Source organism: Chiloscyllium plagiosum, unplaced genomic scaffold (genome assembly GCF_037043375.1).
Source record: "Chiloscyllium plagiosum isolate Xiang-an unplaced genomic scaffold, Cpla_swu_hap1 HiC_scaffold_6, whole genome shotgun sequence".
Taxonomy (NCBI): domain Eukaryota; kingdom Metazoa; phylum Chordata; class Chondrichthyes; order Orectolobiformes; family Hemiscylliidae; genus Chiloscyllium; species Chiloscyllium plagiosum.
The window spans coordinates 7377860-7393211 of NW_028270144.1; the positions used below are offsets into that span (position 1 = coordinate 7377860).

At 40.5% G+C, this 15352-nt stretch overlaps 1 long non-coding RNA gene across 1 annotated transcript in view; it reads right to left on the minus strand.

Moving 5' to 3' along the window:
• Positions 1–6100: 6100 nt before the first annotated feature.
• Positions 6101–15352, minus strand: part of LOC148149702 (uncharacterized) — a 36149-nt gene continuing 26897 nt past the window's right edge. Inside the window, exon 3 of the long non-coding RNA XR_015757319.1 lies at positions 6101–6774. This is a non-coding gene — a long non-coding RNA (uncharacterized LOC148149702). The remainder of the gene's footprint in view (positions 6775–15352) is intronic.

A 15352-nucleotide genomic window follows, 5' to 3' on the forward strand; every position in this document is an offset into this window, starting at 1 on the left:
TATTATCACCTCTGCTACAGTGATCTTCCATTCCAGACTAACCTGTCATGATAGATATTTAGCTATTCCAACTATTACTGTAGTCTCCTGTCTCAAGCTGACTCTACTATTAATTAGATATTTAATGTCATGTCCCGAATATTTATTGTCCCAATCTTGTCAGAGAAACTTGCTTTATTACTTGTGTTATCTCATCTCACCATAGTGACCTTTCAGCCTCAACCTTACTCTGCTAATTAGTGTAAGAGCAGTCCACTATTCTTATCCCATCCTGCCTTCCACAGATCACAGATTGCCAGTGGTCTTCATGCTTTAACCCTTCCCATGCTTTCATGCTCTTTATTTTCCATAGAGTCTGTTTTTCTTGATCTTTATTAAGGACTTGGTTCATGGAGACTTTTGATACAACTTCAAATTGTGGATTCCAAAACCTTGGAAATATTGTAAACTGGGAAGAGGATAGAGATGCAACTCAAGAAGAGATAGCTTGGTGGGACAGGCTGACATGTGGCATATGAAATTGAATACAGAGAAGTGTAGGTGCAACAGACTGTAAAAACAAAGAGAAACACTAAAAAATGGAGCTGACTCCCCTTTACACTTCAACTGCATTTATTAAAAAACAACTGCATGGAAATGAAACATGCTAAACAATTATCACTTTCCTAGAAGAAACCATATAATAGAGGCTGGGTTATGATCCTAACCAGTAATTTTTATATAAAAAAAACTATTGTCTACCTTAAACCTAACTGGCCTAAAAATCCTCTTGCTAACCCTTACAAAATTCTTATTAATAGATTAACAATGTTTCAGATTTACTTCCTCTTGAATGCGACTGACCTCCAGATCACGGGATGTTCTCCTTATTATTTCTTCCCTGAGCAGTCCACCTTGCTGATGCTCCCACTTGTATGTTCCCTTCCCAAGCCTCCTGTCTGCCAGCTCCTCACTCACAGACCAATACATCTCCAGCTTTGCTGATCTCAAACGCTCATGATTTCCAGCTGGCAGTCTCCCACTCACTGCCGCTCGCAGATCCACCCCTTCATTGAACCCATCAAGTGGTAGAACTGGGGCCCAGGGTGTTAGGAAAGGGGAAGGGGTAGGTGGGGACGTGAAGAGTTGGTATGCCAGAGGATTGTGGAGCAAGAGTGGCCGATGAGAGAATTCCACAAGGACCGTTCCCTTCGCCACTCCCTGGTTTGCACTACACTCCCCACCAACCCCTCCAACCCCTCTTGGTACTTTCCAATGTAAGCGAGAAAGATGTAACACCTGTCCATACACTACCCCCCTCACCTCCATCCAGGACCCAAAACAGTCCTTCCAGGGAAGACAGAGATTCATCCGCCTCTCCTCCAAACTAGTCTACTACACCCAGTGCTCCCGATGTGGTCCTCTGTACATCGAGGAGACCCAACCTAGACTAGGTGACCAGTTCGCCAAGCATCTTCGCCTGGGCTAAAACAACCAGCCTGACCTCCCAGTGACCGCCCATTTCAATTCCCATCCCACTCACTCTCCAACATGTCCATCCTTTGCCTTCTCCATTGGCACAGCGATTCAGACTGCAAATTGAAGGAGCAACTCCTTACCTTCCGCCTGGGCAGCCTACAGCCCATGGGAGCTAACAATGAGTTCTCAAATTTGAAATAACCTCCCCCTCCATCCCCCTGTTCCCTTTACAGCCCCGCCTCCTCCCTACTAACCAAATTCATCCCTCCCATTGACCAACCAGGCTGTACCCACTACCTGTGTTCACCTATCACTACCTCACCATTCTGCAACTCTCCCCACCCATCCCCCTCACTCTTTATCTGTAGCAACTCGAAACGTTGACTTCTCCACTTCCTGATGCTGCCTGGCTTGCTTTGTTTTTCCAGCCTCTTATTTGTCTATTTTGTTATCATATTGGCTGCCATTAAACACTACCTACCGATAGCCACTTAACAGTATCCACTCACAGCTATTCACCCTCTCAGCCAGACCGTTATCGACTCCTTTGTCTGTCCGACTGATCTTCTCTGTCTTTGGGCTCTATCCCTACATATCATTTACACCTTACTCCCTCCCTCCACCCTATCTTCTGCATATAGACCAACATTTCCTTGCGGCCATCAATTCTGAGGAAGGGGCACCAGACCCGAAACATTAACTTTGATTTCTCTAAAGTTATTGAATTAGATATTGATTCCCAGAGGTTGCAAGGTCCCAAGTGGAAATGAGATGCTGTTCTTCAAGCTTATTCTGAGGCTTCCTGGAACTCTGCAGTAGGCCTGTAACAGAAATGTCAGTGTGGAAACACAGAGGGAAGTTGAAGTGGACACCAATTGGAAACTTGGGTGCATTTTTGCAGACAGAATGTAGGTGCTCCATAAATTGATCACCCAATCTGTATTTCATCTCCCCAATGTAAAACATTGACTTACAGAGGAACCCCGATTATCTGAATGAGATCGGTGGGCAATATTTCGTTCAGATAATTTATTATTTGCTTCATTGATTCAATGCCTCTCCTCTGGGGCTCAGGAGTTTTCTGAAGTTTCCTTTTTCCTTGCTCTGCCTGCCTTGCTCCCTCTCTTTGTCTCAGGGCTTGTTTCTGAGCACACACACACTTGTGTGGAAGGGACCTGCTGCATTGCTGAAGCCTCCTGCTCCCCACCCCCCACCCCCAATCAGTTCAATGGGATTGACACAGCGAGCACTTGCTAAGACCGTTCCCCGTTCAGCAACATACCGCGCAACTTACCCGTCCGTCCCCACCCATGCCCCCTATTCGTGCTCCCAACCCCGTCCACCCCCATGTCCAATCCTCCCCCCGCTCTGGGGTAGCTGAACTGGACACCAACAGCAAGACTGCTGCTGCCTTTGGAGTGTGAGTCTCAAAATGGCACACACACACAGATACACACACACGCACACACACAGAGATACACACACACAGATACACACAAACACACACACAGATACACACACACACACAAATATACACACACACAGATATGCACACACAAATGCACACAGGTACACACACACACAAGGTTGCACACACAGACACACACACACATACACACACAGATGCACACACAGATACACGCGCACACACACATACACAGACAGGTACACACACACAGATACACACACACAGAGAGATGCACACACACACACAGAGATGCACACACACACACACACACACATAGATGCACACACACACAACTTTTTACTGTACAGGACAATGTTGGAGAGATTATCTGGGGGTGGTGGTGGGGGTTTAGGGTACACCTATGTGTAGAACTCCAGGGAAAGTTTGGGGAGAGAGAGGGTGGGAGGTCAATCATTTGGAAACAGTGCCTGAACTCCCATCGATGTCCAGGACTGTTCTCGGCAGCATTTCAGCAAGCCGAGTTCATTTTTAATCATTATAAACAAAAGACGCGATCAGTATTAGAAACATGTCTTTGATGTAGTGTTTCAATGGGACCTTAAGATTTTCTTCGAATATTCCGTAATTCGGATAACTGAGATTCGGATAATCGAAGTTCCTCTGTACATTGTGAACAGTGAATGCAGTACATTAAATTGAATAAACTACAGGTAAGTTGCTGCTTCACGTGGAAAGTGTGACTGGGGCCTTGGATAGTGAGGAGGGAGGAGGTAATGGGCAGGTGTTATGCCTTCTGTGATTGCATGGGAAGATTCTGTGGAGGGGTGCTGTGTGAGGAGATGTTGGGTATGGAGGAGGATTTTACTTGTACTTTCATTTCTTTTTCTTTTTCTCTGTCATAATTCTGTCTTTATTTTCCTTTCTTGTAATGTTTTGCCTTCTGCATCTGGTTTGATTAAATATTCTGACTCACACTTCCTGGTCCAGATTTTGCATTGTTCATTAACAGTTGTTCAGATGGACTGGTTAAAAAAAATCCAGAGTAATTTGCAGTGTAAAATACCACAGAATGACTGCAGGTAATGAAAGTGTAGTGAAGAGCTGGCAACAAATACTGATTTGTGGGAAATAACATACTCACCAAACAGTGACAGGCAATGATAAACTCAATCAAAAGAGACCCAACAATCTTCTTTGGCAATTTAATAGCATTACTTTACTGTATACTCCATCAATAATATCCTTTGGAAAACATTGATCATAAATTTAACTACATTAGGCACATAGGTATTGTGGCTATGAGAGTAGATAGTATCTACTAGGGCAGGTTGAGAAAGGTGTAATGAGGAACTCTTTTGAACCTCCAAACTCTGTATACGATCTACAAGGCACAAGTCAGGACCTAATAGAATATTCCCTACACCCTGTCTGAATGAGTGCACCAACAAAACCTTAGAACCTCAACACTATAACAGAACAATATACTAGTTTGTGCTCCCCCCTCCAATCCATGCTCCTTGACAGAATTATTCAAAAAAGTAACACTCCTACCACCTAAAAGGATAAGGGTGTCAAGCCCATCAGAATGCTACCATCTACAAATTCCCTTTCGAATCACACAGCGCTTTCTATCTCAGAGCACTGTAAGTGTACTTAAACCACATAGAGTCATAGAGTTATACAGAACAGAAACAGACCCTTCAGTCCAACTGACCAGACATCCCCATCTGACCCAGTCCCAGTTGCCAGCAATTAGACCATATGCCTCTAAATCCTTCCTATTCATATATCCATCCCGATGCCTTTTAAATGCTGTAATTGTACTCGGCTCCACTACTTCCTCTGGCAGCTCATTCCACACACGCACCACCCTCTGTGTGAAAAGGTTACCCCTGACTGCACATTCAAGAAGATGGCTCATTGTCTCCTTCTCAAGAGCAATTAGAGATGGGTAATTGTTGCTGCCTCCGTGCAAACAACCAAATACCATCAACATTTTAAAATAGTGCATTTACAACTGTACAATCAGGCAAAAAAGTTTCACTTATTCATAGTCAATTCAGACAGATGTGCAGAAAAGGTCTGATCTGACACTAGAAGAATATGGATGCAAGCATTCCTAGAGAAAGGTCATTTTATTTAAAATTTCCAGCATCTGCAGTATTCAGGTTTTCTTTTAAGAAATGTTTTATTCTTCTTCACCTTGGAATCAGTTCAGGCTCCAAATGTTTATTTCCAAGTTGCAGATTTGGCATTGCTATACATCATGTCCAGTTCTCACAGTCACTAAACTATGCTTCCCAATCCAGTGAACTAACATTAGACTTAACTAAAAACTCAGCTGTCTCCTTGGTCATAATGCAAAACTAGAGTTAATTTACATTAGCATCTCACTGACTGTCAGAAGGGAACATCTGGTGCTGCTATCCCTGTACAAACTTCAGTGATTGCAGAAACTGTATGGAATTATTGTTGATGTTGTTCGGCCTTCAAGTTATAGATATGAATTTTTATTTAACTAAATAAAACTTCCATGATTCCATGTTTACTGCAGTAAAAATACACAACTTTAAGCACAATTAGAGGCCTGAGTGGAATAATGGAAATAACTTGAGGGTATATTGATGAAAGACTCAAATACTAGGTTTGAAGAAAGGGGAACTTTTTGAGTTTATATTCTTGGATATGCAAGAGTGCTCTTTGACTTGTCTTCACTTGATAGCAGGACTTTTTCAACATTCATGGCAATGTAATAGGGCTTGTGTTTGATTCTTGGGACAATACTCTTCAGATGTAAAGGGTTCTCTTTTGGTACCATATGGCTGGAGGTTGATGGGAGGACGTGAGATGTGATTGGAGGTCAGAGAGATAAAACACCTCAGTGAGCAACAAGCTTAACAACACATGAACAAAATGTAACCTTCTCCAGTAAAACTGTTGTACAAAGTTCCAAAAGCTTTAGTTGCAGACCAGGAAATCTGTTTTGCAGCTCCTCCCTGTGTCTTCCACTTCATTTCCATCATTATGTTAAGAAGCTGGTGTTTTGTTCTACTTCTTAACAATCTGTGCTGAGGTCCTTGCTCATTTTCTAATGACTTTTCAATGATGATTTAAGAAGGATTTGAGACGCTTCCCCGGCTCTCAAATATTTCCATTGGCTGCAACTCTCTGTTGCCAACAGTCCCCATTCATTCACACACAGAAGACTTTTGTTGTAACTCAGCGCCTCACTGCTCCAGCTACTTTAGTTCACACTGCTCCAGCTGAATGTATTGGAAAGCTCCAGGTCACGAGATCAACCTGGCGCAAATGCAGCATTCACAACAAAACTCCTGTGGTTTACATCAAATTTCGATTCACAGGAAATTTGTTTAAATTGCAGCTGGCAGACCACACACACCATTGCCAATCCTGGATAACTTCAGCAAGTGGTCAGTCAGAGCTCAGGGGTTCAATAACCTATGCAGGTAAAATCTCTATAATTTTATAATACGCCCAAACAACCATTCACCACCTTTCTGCCGACTGATCAAAATAAGGTTATCTGTAACTGTCAAAGTGATATTTATAAGATGTTGTGCAAGTTCAGAATTAGTTCAGTTGGTTTGCTGATGATCATTCATTTGAGAAGTGAATGCCAATGCTGACTTAGTCATTTTACAACATCTCATTACTAAGGTACCATTTCAAACAGTTGGCTGCATTGACTAAGCTAGGCCAATAGGTTTTGCAGTTTTATACATTTCTGTTCTCTCTATTAATGCCCAGGAACATTTGCTCAGCATTTTGTCTCTTCTAAGTGAATTTGCCGTGATGTCACTTGCCGTAAATCATACAAAGAATTGTCGGTAATTGGAGAGTGTCTTTCAATGTTGACTGCGGTGTGCCTAAAGTGGAGAAAATACAAAACTACAGGTATGAAAATTAAACACCAAGTATGACAGCAGATTAATGACAAACATAAAAAGGAACCTAGTTATTTTATAGGCATGTAAATTGAAAAAAGAAGGCTGGAATAAATTAAGCACAAGAAACAAAATTTTCTTGCAGAAGCAGAGGCATAAAGCTGAGATATTTCTATCTGCCCTCAGTAGTGAAAAGGATATTGCCAATTTGGCAGTCAAGGTGGAAGCAGTAGCAACTTTTGGAAAGGATAGAAATAGATAAGAAAGATGTACTTAAAAATACTATAAATGGAAAAGTCATGTGGAGTGATCAGGATGCATTGTTAGTTATTGAGGGAAGTAAGTGTGGCAATTGTAAACATTCTGGCCACAATCCTCTGTTCCTCTACAGAAATGGAGCTGATACTGAAAGACTACAAAACTCACACCTTCTTCCAAGTAAACAAACCCAACAGGTGCAGGTCAATCTGTTACGGGGAAACATGGAGTAATGATAGTCTGGGACATACTAAATTCCATTAAGTAAACCACTGCAAGGGAGTGGGGGACTGGTGAAATGGCCTCATGGTATTGTTGCTGGACTGATAATCCAGAGACCTGGGTAAAGGTTTGAATCCTGCCACAGCAGATGGAAGAACTTGAATTCAATTTTTCAAAGCATCTGGAATTAAAAGTCTAATGACAACTGTGAGTCTATTGTTGATTGTTGGACTCCAGACCCAGAGCAATGTGGTTGACTCTGAACTGGCCTCTGGGGGATGGGCAATAAATCCGGGCCTAGCCAGTGATGCCCTCAACCTGGGAATGAATTTAAAAAGTTTGGAAAATCACAGACTAATAAATAAGCATCAGCTTTGAGTTTGTCAACTTTAAATCCTATTTGACTAATTTTATTGATGTTTTTGTGAAATAATAGAGGTACAAAACTATCAAAATTACATTTGTGATTGATTCAATTAAAACATTTTCTCTTTAAAAAGGAGCCATACCAAACGTCTTAGAACAAAATTCTTGTTCTTGTCAAATGTGTTGTTCGTTTGTTCCATTAGAACAAAAATGACTATTTCTCCCAAGCTGATCCTCTGTTCGTGGCATATTTTCTCAGTTAATCTGTCGCACAGAAATTGTCAGGGTCTTCACAGAAAAAAATAAATAATATCATTATAGGTGCTCCCTCTAAATCAGATACAAACTCTTCACCTTGTGGAAGGTGGATGGGATAATAATTAAGCTGAAAATTTTGAATAATATGTAACTTATGTCAGTAATGTAGGTTTGATTTTGTTGAGGAAGATGTAACAGTGAGTTGATATCTTTCTCTTGAATTTGGATTTGCACAAACTTCTTTTCAACATAATCAGTATTGATTGCAAGTAGATACCTTGCCACTGCTTCAGATTTTTCTAATCAAAATAAGAGGATATTCTCTTTATCTGCATGTGTAAAAGTCTTTCTTTTTCAGTAACCAGTCAGGTCTAGTGCACTGACCAGATATCCATCTTCATAGTTTTAGCTCCTTTCCAATTCTGCATCATTTTCACTTCCATCCTAAAGGCACTGATGGGGTTTAGCACCATAAGACCAGGACTCTGGCTGACTTTCCCCATCTTGGACCAAGGTGGACAGGACAGTGTCAAGATATGAAAAGATAGGTTTGGGTGGGACTGGAGCAGGCAGAGACGATGGGTGAATTTTGGGTCAAAGGTAGAACCGAGTGGTGCAGGTTTCTGCTTCTCCATACGATACTATGCAGATATTGAATAGTACTGGCAGAAGAAAAAGATCCTCATTTTGCCAATCATGTTTTGAGACACATCACAAAAGCAGCTGTCCTTTTTACAGGATAGAGAGTTAAGGGAAAAGTCTGTTCAGTCTCAGACCAAGGCAATGTCAAAGATCAGACAACACTAGGTTACAGTCCAACAGGTTTATTTGAAAAGAATAGCTTTTGGAGCACTGCTCCTATATCGGGCTTGTGCTTTCAAATAAACCTGTTGGGCTATAATCTGGTGTCGCCTGATCTTTGACCTTGTCCAATCCAGTCCAACTTGTGCATCATCAGTCAGGTCAAAGTCATACAGTTATAGAGGTTGACAGCATTGAAACAGGCCGTTTAGCCCAACTTGTCCATGTTGCCCAATTAGTGAGGAGGTCCTTTATCCCTGGTGATACTTAAAACTAGTTTGCAACCCTGAAATAATTGATGCATCATAGCTGTTGGTTGTCACTATAATGACTGGTGATCAGGGTTTGCAAATGCATTTTCAAATGCCATATACTCTCAAATAGACTATGTAATGCCACAATTATACAAATCTTGAAATCTCCATCACTCAGCTGGCAACAATTTCTATCAACCATAACTTACCTAACATTGATCTGTTTCAGCATCACCATCCATTTGTTCGGTAATGGTGCCTTAGAGACAGAAGTGCTTAGATTTCAGATTAAATAACATTGAAAAATACCAAAATCAAGGAAGTATTTTTTCTCAAAGTGCATATCCTTAATGTTAGTGACTGAGGTAAATCTTCGAATATAGAAGAATCAAGCATTTATCCCATTTGTTTTTTTACAAATCCAGGTCTTACCCCATAATTTTACAGTATTCCTGTACAAGTTGGGAGAGATGGAAGGAGTGGGTTTCTTTATTAGTCACACTTCACAAGTGTTTGCAAAATAAAAATACACCACTTGCATTGCATAAAATCTGCAGCAGCTTTAGCATTTTCCTAAAACCTTGTGCTTCACCGGGAAACATAACTCCCCAAATTTTACGTTCATTCCCTGTTCATACATCTCAGTCTACTTCTTATTAGCAATAGACATATATTAAAGGTTAAAAGTATGCCAAAGTTTCTCTTCTTTTGATTTTCCAGGTCTGATCCTTGTTTTTGTTCTGTTGCACAGATGGGTTTAAATCCCTAGGCTCCTTTACTCTTAGTCTGCCTGTCACAGTCTTATTTATATGGTCCAACTGTGATCCTTGCAGTTATAAAAGTCTGAAGTAAAAGCAGAATTGCCCCTTTAATCGGCATAGCAGGAGATGTCAGCAGAGTTGAAGAGTTAAATGCCTTTTTATTACCATCACTAACTAGTGCCCAGTTTATTTGAAGAGTTATGTTTGCAACTGTGAGTGAGATGAAAGTAATAAGCACATGTGCCATTTAACTATTATCTTAAACACAGTGAGAGGTTCTTTTTTAGGCTATCTACCTGAGACAAAACTGGACATTGATGTATGGTGTCTCAAGTGAGTTATCCTGTGGTTTCTTTCAGCATCTGTTAATGAGATTCTGATTTCTTTCTTTATTCAGATATTGTAGTCTGTCTACATCTGTTAGATTATCCACTCTCCCAAATTCAACATTCCAATCACAGGTTTTCCTCAGAATGTGTCTCCTCATTTGAACTTAGAATCCCTATAGTGTGGAAACAGGCCCTTCGGCCCAACAAGTTTACACCGACCCTCCGAAGAGACCCATTCCCTTATTTCTCTACATTTCCCCTGACTACTGCGCCTAACATTACGAGCAATTTTGCGTGGCCAAACCACCTAACCTGCACATCTTTGGATTGTGGGAGGAAACCGGAGCACCCGGAGGAAACCCACACAGACACAGGGAGAATGTACAAACTCCACACAGACAGTTGCCTGAGGCTGGAATCAAACCCAGGTCACTGATGCTGTGAGGTAGCAGTGCTAACCACTGAGGCACTGTGCCACTTTGAGGACCATACACTTACAGTATCGGAAAGCCATTCAGCCCAACTGGTCTGGCATCTATATTAATGCAGCATAAAAATGACAGGTAAAGGTATCATAGAAATAATATTCAGAAAGCTTGACTTCCATCTGTTGGAGACAGAATTTGCACATTTCCCATAGTTATTTCAGAAATAGATTGCCAAAACGTTTGAAAAAAAGTATGAAACTTGTTTATCCAAGAAGCAAATTTTTTTTGGTTTAGTGTTAGTCTTCTTTGGGCCAGTAAAGTGTATAGCTTTCAAGCCAACTCCAGGCAGACACAGTGTTGAGAATGAGAATATGGTCACGATAGTTAATACTGTATTAACATTCAGTTGGATCTTTCCAATTGGATAGAGTGACTACTTATTCAGAGGTAATCTTTCGTGCCTTAAGCCCAAAGATTGTGTTTAGGCCTCATTTCAGACAGAATTGGCGGGTGAGGAACCATATTTTTGATGTTTGAGTTAGGAACTGCCTTAGGGAAAACAACAATGTATAACGTTATTAAGTCTAAATGGAAAAATCTGGAAATTCATCTCAAAGTGACTAGATGGTTTAACAGTACTGAGTTTGAAAGGAGTTCTTCTGAATGTGATTGTTAATACCTTGTAAATTCTTTGAGCAGCAGATATTGCCTCAGCGTGAAGAAAAGGAAGGAACAGGTTGTGCTTCAAGAACTTTAAGTCTGACTCATCTTACCTTATCAAACCAACATTTTGATCCTTGTGCTAGTATTATTAAACAGAGCCAAAGAGTTCCATACAGTTGCAACCTCCCATTACTACAAACATTTAGAAACTTCTAATAAAGTTTTCATTGTGAAATGAACTACAAAAAAGCTGGAGAAGAACTGGGTATTCATTGCAGAAACAATCATTAGCTCTCAATGGCAATGAATACATTTAGTATCCCGGGTTGATGAATTTCTTAAACACTAAACAAAAAAAATCAAGAACTGCTGATGTGGGCAATCAGCAACAAAACCAGAAATTGCTGGAAAACCTCAGCAGGTCTGGCAGGATCTGTGAAGAGAAAACAAAATGAACGTTCTATGTCCAGTGACCATTCTTCAGAACTGAAATGTTAATTCTTTTTTCTCTCCACAAGTGCTGCTAGACCTGCTGAGTTTTTCCAGCAATTTCTGGTTTTGTTGGTGAATTTATGACTTGTTCTGTGTTTTACTGGTGGAATTGGTGTTGGAGAAACTTGTACTTTGCTCTCTTCTATGATCATCTTCAAAACTTTGCTTCAATGTCCAAAACTATCAGCACACTTTGCCCAGTCTATGCATCTTGGTTAATACCAAGGACTCAAGAGAGAGGAGTGGCCCAGTAGTATTATCACTAGACTATTAATCCAGAGACCCAGGTAATGGCAGATGGTAGCATTTGAATTCAGTTTTAAAAAATCTGGGATTAAGAGTCTAATGCTGACAATGAAACCATTGCCAATCGTCAGGTAAAAGCCACCTATTTCATTCATATCCTTTAGGGAAGAAAATCTGCCATCCTTTCCCAGCCTGGCCTACATGTGACCCCAGATGTAAGATATAGGAGGAGAATTAGGTCTTTTAGCCCATCAGGTCTGCCCCACAATTCAATCATGGTTGACCCTCAACTGCCCCACTTGATGAAGGGACAGTGCTCCAAAAGCTGTGATTTCAAATAAACCTGTTAGACTACAACCTGGAGCAGTGTGACTTCATACTTTGTCCACCCCAATCCAACACTGGTACCTCCACACCACACCCTCTGGGCAATTAGGCATGGGCAATAAATGCTGGCCTGGCCAGAGATTTCCACATCCTGTGGATGAATTTAGAAAACAAGCATTCTTCCTTCAAGCATTTAATGAATTGATGATGCTGAAACAGATCCTGCATGGTACTGTTCTGAGAGGTTCCCATCTGTGGGAGGCTAGAACAGGCTTTTCTTCAAATGCAATCTCCGATTGCTCCTCTTTCCTCATATTGTACCTTCACTCGGCTCTTCTTGCTCAAAACATCTGCTTTATCTCCTTCAAATGATACTTCAGGGCTGATGCACAGTCAGCTGGTTGATGCAGTGTGGTGTGAAATGGACATTACTAACTCTGGTTCCACTTGCTGCTGTCTCCTCATTATGGACCCATAATATCCTAATGGTCAAATATTTATCTAACATGAGATTTTGGTACAATATTAAAGTCCACTTAGCACATCTGAACTGATGATTCCTTTCTTATTATTGGACAAGAATTTATTTCCTGTTATTAAACTTTAAGAACCATTTCTCTGAAGGGAATGTTTTAAACCACACGTTAAATTTTTAGAAGTTTGCGAAACTACAAAAATGCTGCAAGAAATTTCAGCTTTCCCACCCTCTAATACATTCCGATGAAATGTATCTTTAGAGACTCAAATTTCTGGTCAGCAATACTTCAGGCCTGTGTGGACTTGAATAACTATACTGAGAAAACAAAGCTGAGTCTTCAGGTTCTAAATGAACCAGCCTAACAACAACAACGATTTACCTTTAGATAGCATGACGAGCTCAGTAAAATGTCTTAAACTGCTTCACTGGAGTGTTATCAACAAAATTAGACAGTACATCATGCAAGGAAATACGAGAACAGTGACCAAAATATTTGTCAAAAAGGTTAATTTTAAGAAAAACCTCAAAGGAGAAACTCAAGAGGGAATTCCAAAAAACATGGCTGCATCAGTTGAAGGCATAATTGCAATAGTGAAATACTTCAAATCTGCATAGTGCAAGAGGGCAGAATTGGACAAGCACAAACATCTTTAAGAGTTCAGCAGGAAGTTGTTAATGCTTCAAATATGAAGTAATTGTACAATTGGCTTACATCTACAAGGTGGAGAAAATCTGGAATACGCTGCTGGGAGACTCTTGTGTCGGTATAATCAATGATGGCTTCCAAAGTATTGGGCAATTGGAGTACCTATATTTGCAAGGCTGTGGGGAAAAAGCAGGGGTGAGACAAACTAATTTTCTCTTGCAGACAGCTGGCACAACCAGGAAGGTCTTAATGATGGTCTTCTGTGCTGTAACTATTCCCTGAATCTATGATTCTGTGAGTAATGTTTAAGTTGTTCAGGAATGACACCTTATTAAAAATTCCACTATGATCAGCAGCTTGCTTGACTATCATGCAGTTCAGCACTGACCTAATGTGGAACTCAGTCATTTGGCATATATCATTTATTCAAAGCATGACCTTGAAAGTGATTGATAGGCCAAAGCATCCAATATGGTGGATAGTATGCATGCACACTTTCTGTTCTGTGCCTGGGCCCTGAGCCTAAAACTAATCTTCAGACCTTAACATATGGTGATAAGAGGATTAGTGCCCATTTGAGACTTTCGTGACAGGATTAATTTGCTTCACTAGGCCTGCTGCATTCAGAATAACCAACACTAATGCCATCACTGGCCGTCCTGAATGGGCTTGCTGGAAGCTGCCATCAGAAAAGAAAGTTGTTCAAAATATTTATCTGTGAAGAGCTGGACTTGCAGGGGTTCTGTTCTCATCTCTACTGCACTGCAAAATACCTTCACTGGTTTCCATTCAGACCCATTCTGATCACCTCATCCTACCATCATCTGGCCAAGATCTATTTAGATCTGCCTCCAGCATTAGTAAACCACTCGTAGACTGGCTGGACAAACATGAGAGACATGCACAACTCACTGGTCTCAATTAATATTCCTTAGAATATCTGACTATGTTAAAGACACAATATAAGTGCCAGAGGATAAGACATTGATCCTGATGGAACGTATTACAATATAGAAGCAGAATTAGGCCATTCATCTAATCCAGTCTGATCCACCATTCAATGATAACTGATATAGTTCTCAACCTGTTTCTTCTGCTTCCTCCCCTTAACCCTTGATCTCCTCAATAATCAAAAACCTATCTATCTCAGTCTTAAATATACTCAGTGACATGGGCTCCACAGCCTTTTGTGGCAATGAGTTCCATAGATTACATCCATACATCTTTATTGAAGTTAAGGAAAAGATAGCAGACACATGATTACATATCTTTAGAATTTAATAGAAAAGAATAAAAGCTGTCAGTGGATTGCCAGACAACTCAAGTATCTTACATAGAGAAAGAGAAATTAAACAAATTCAGGTACTGTAAACTAATAAACTTAATGCCTGTGGTTGGAAAAAATAATGGAATCTTCATTCAAGGATGTAATAGAAATTAGTCGAGAAACCAAACATAAAATACAGAAGTCAGCACGGGTTCCAAACGAGAAGATTATGCTTGAGCATCCTGTTTAAACTTTATGAAGTACAAGCAAAACAGCAGATGTGCATAAGATCGAAGTAATGCGTCATATTTGTATTTCCAAAATTCCTTTGATAAAGTACAGCCTGCTAGACTCGTAAGTTAGGTCACAAAATGCAAAGTTAGTATTCTAATAAAAGAAAGTATAACAATCTGAGTCTGGAACAGCAGTAAATGAAAGTGGAGTAAAGATAGATCCTCAGCTTGGAAAACAATGGGTGCAGTCTTCTATGAACTTCAGTGCTGGAACTACTGTAGCCCCCCATCTACATATATGCCTTGAACTCAGGAAAGGAAACTATAATTCAAAAACTTACAGTTGGCATTAAACTGAACAGTGTACTTAATACAGGGGAGGACTGTGTGGTGACACATTTTGGGAGGTCAAATGCAAGAGCAACATATAGAGTTAATGGCAAGATGCTAAGGAGCATTAATATATAGAGGGATCTTGGAGTCCAAGTCCATAGTTCCCTGAAAGTAAGTGATTAAGGGGTAAAGAAGGCG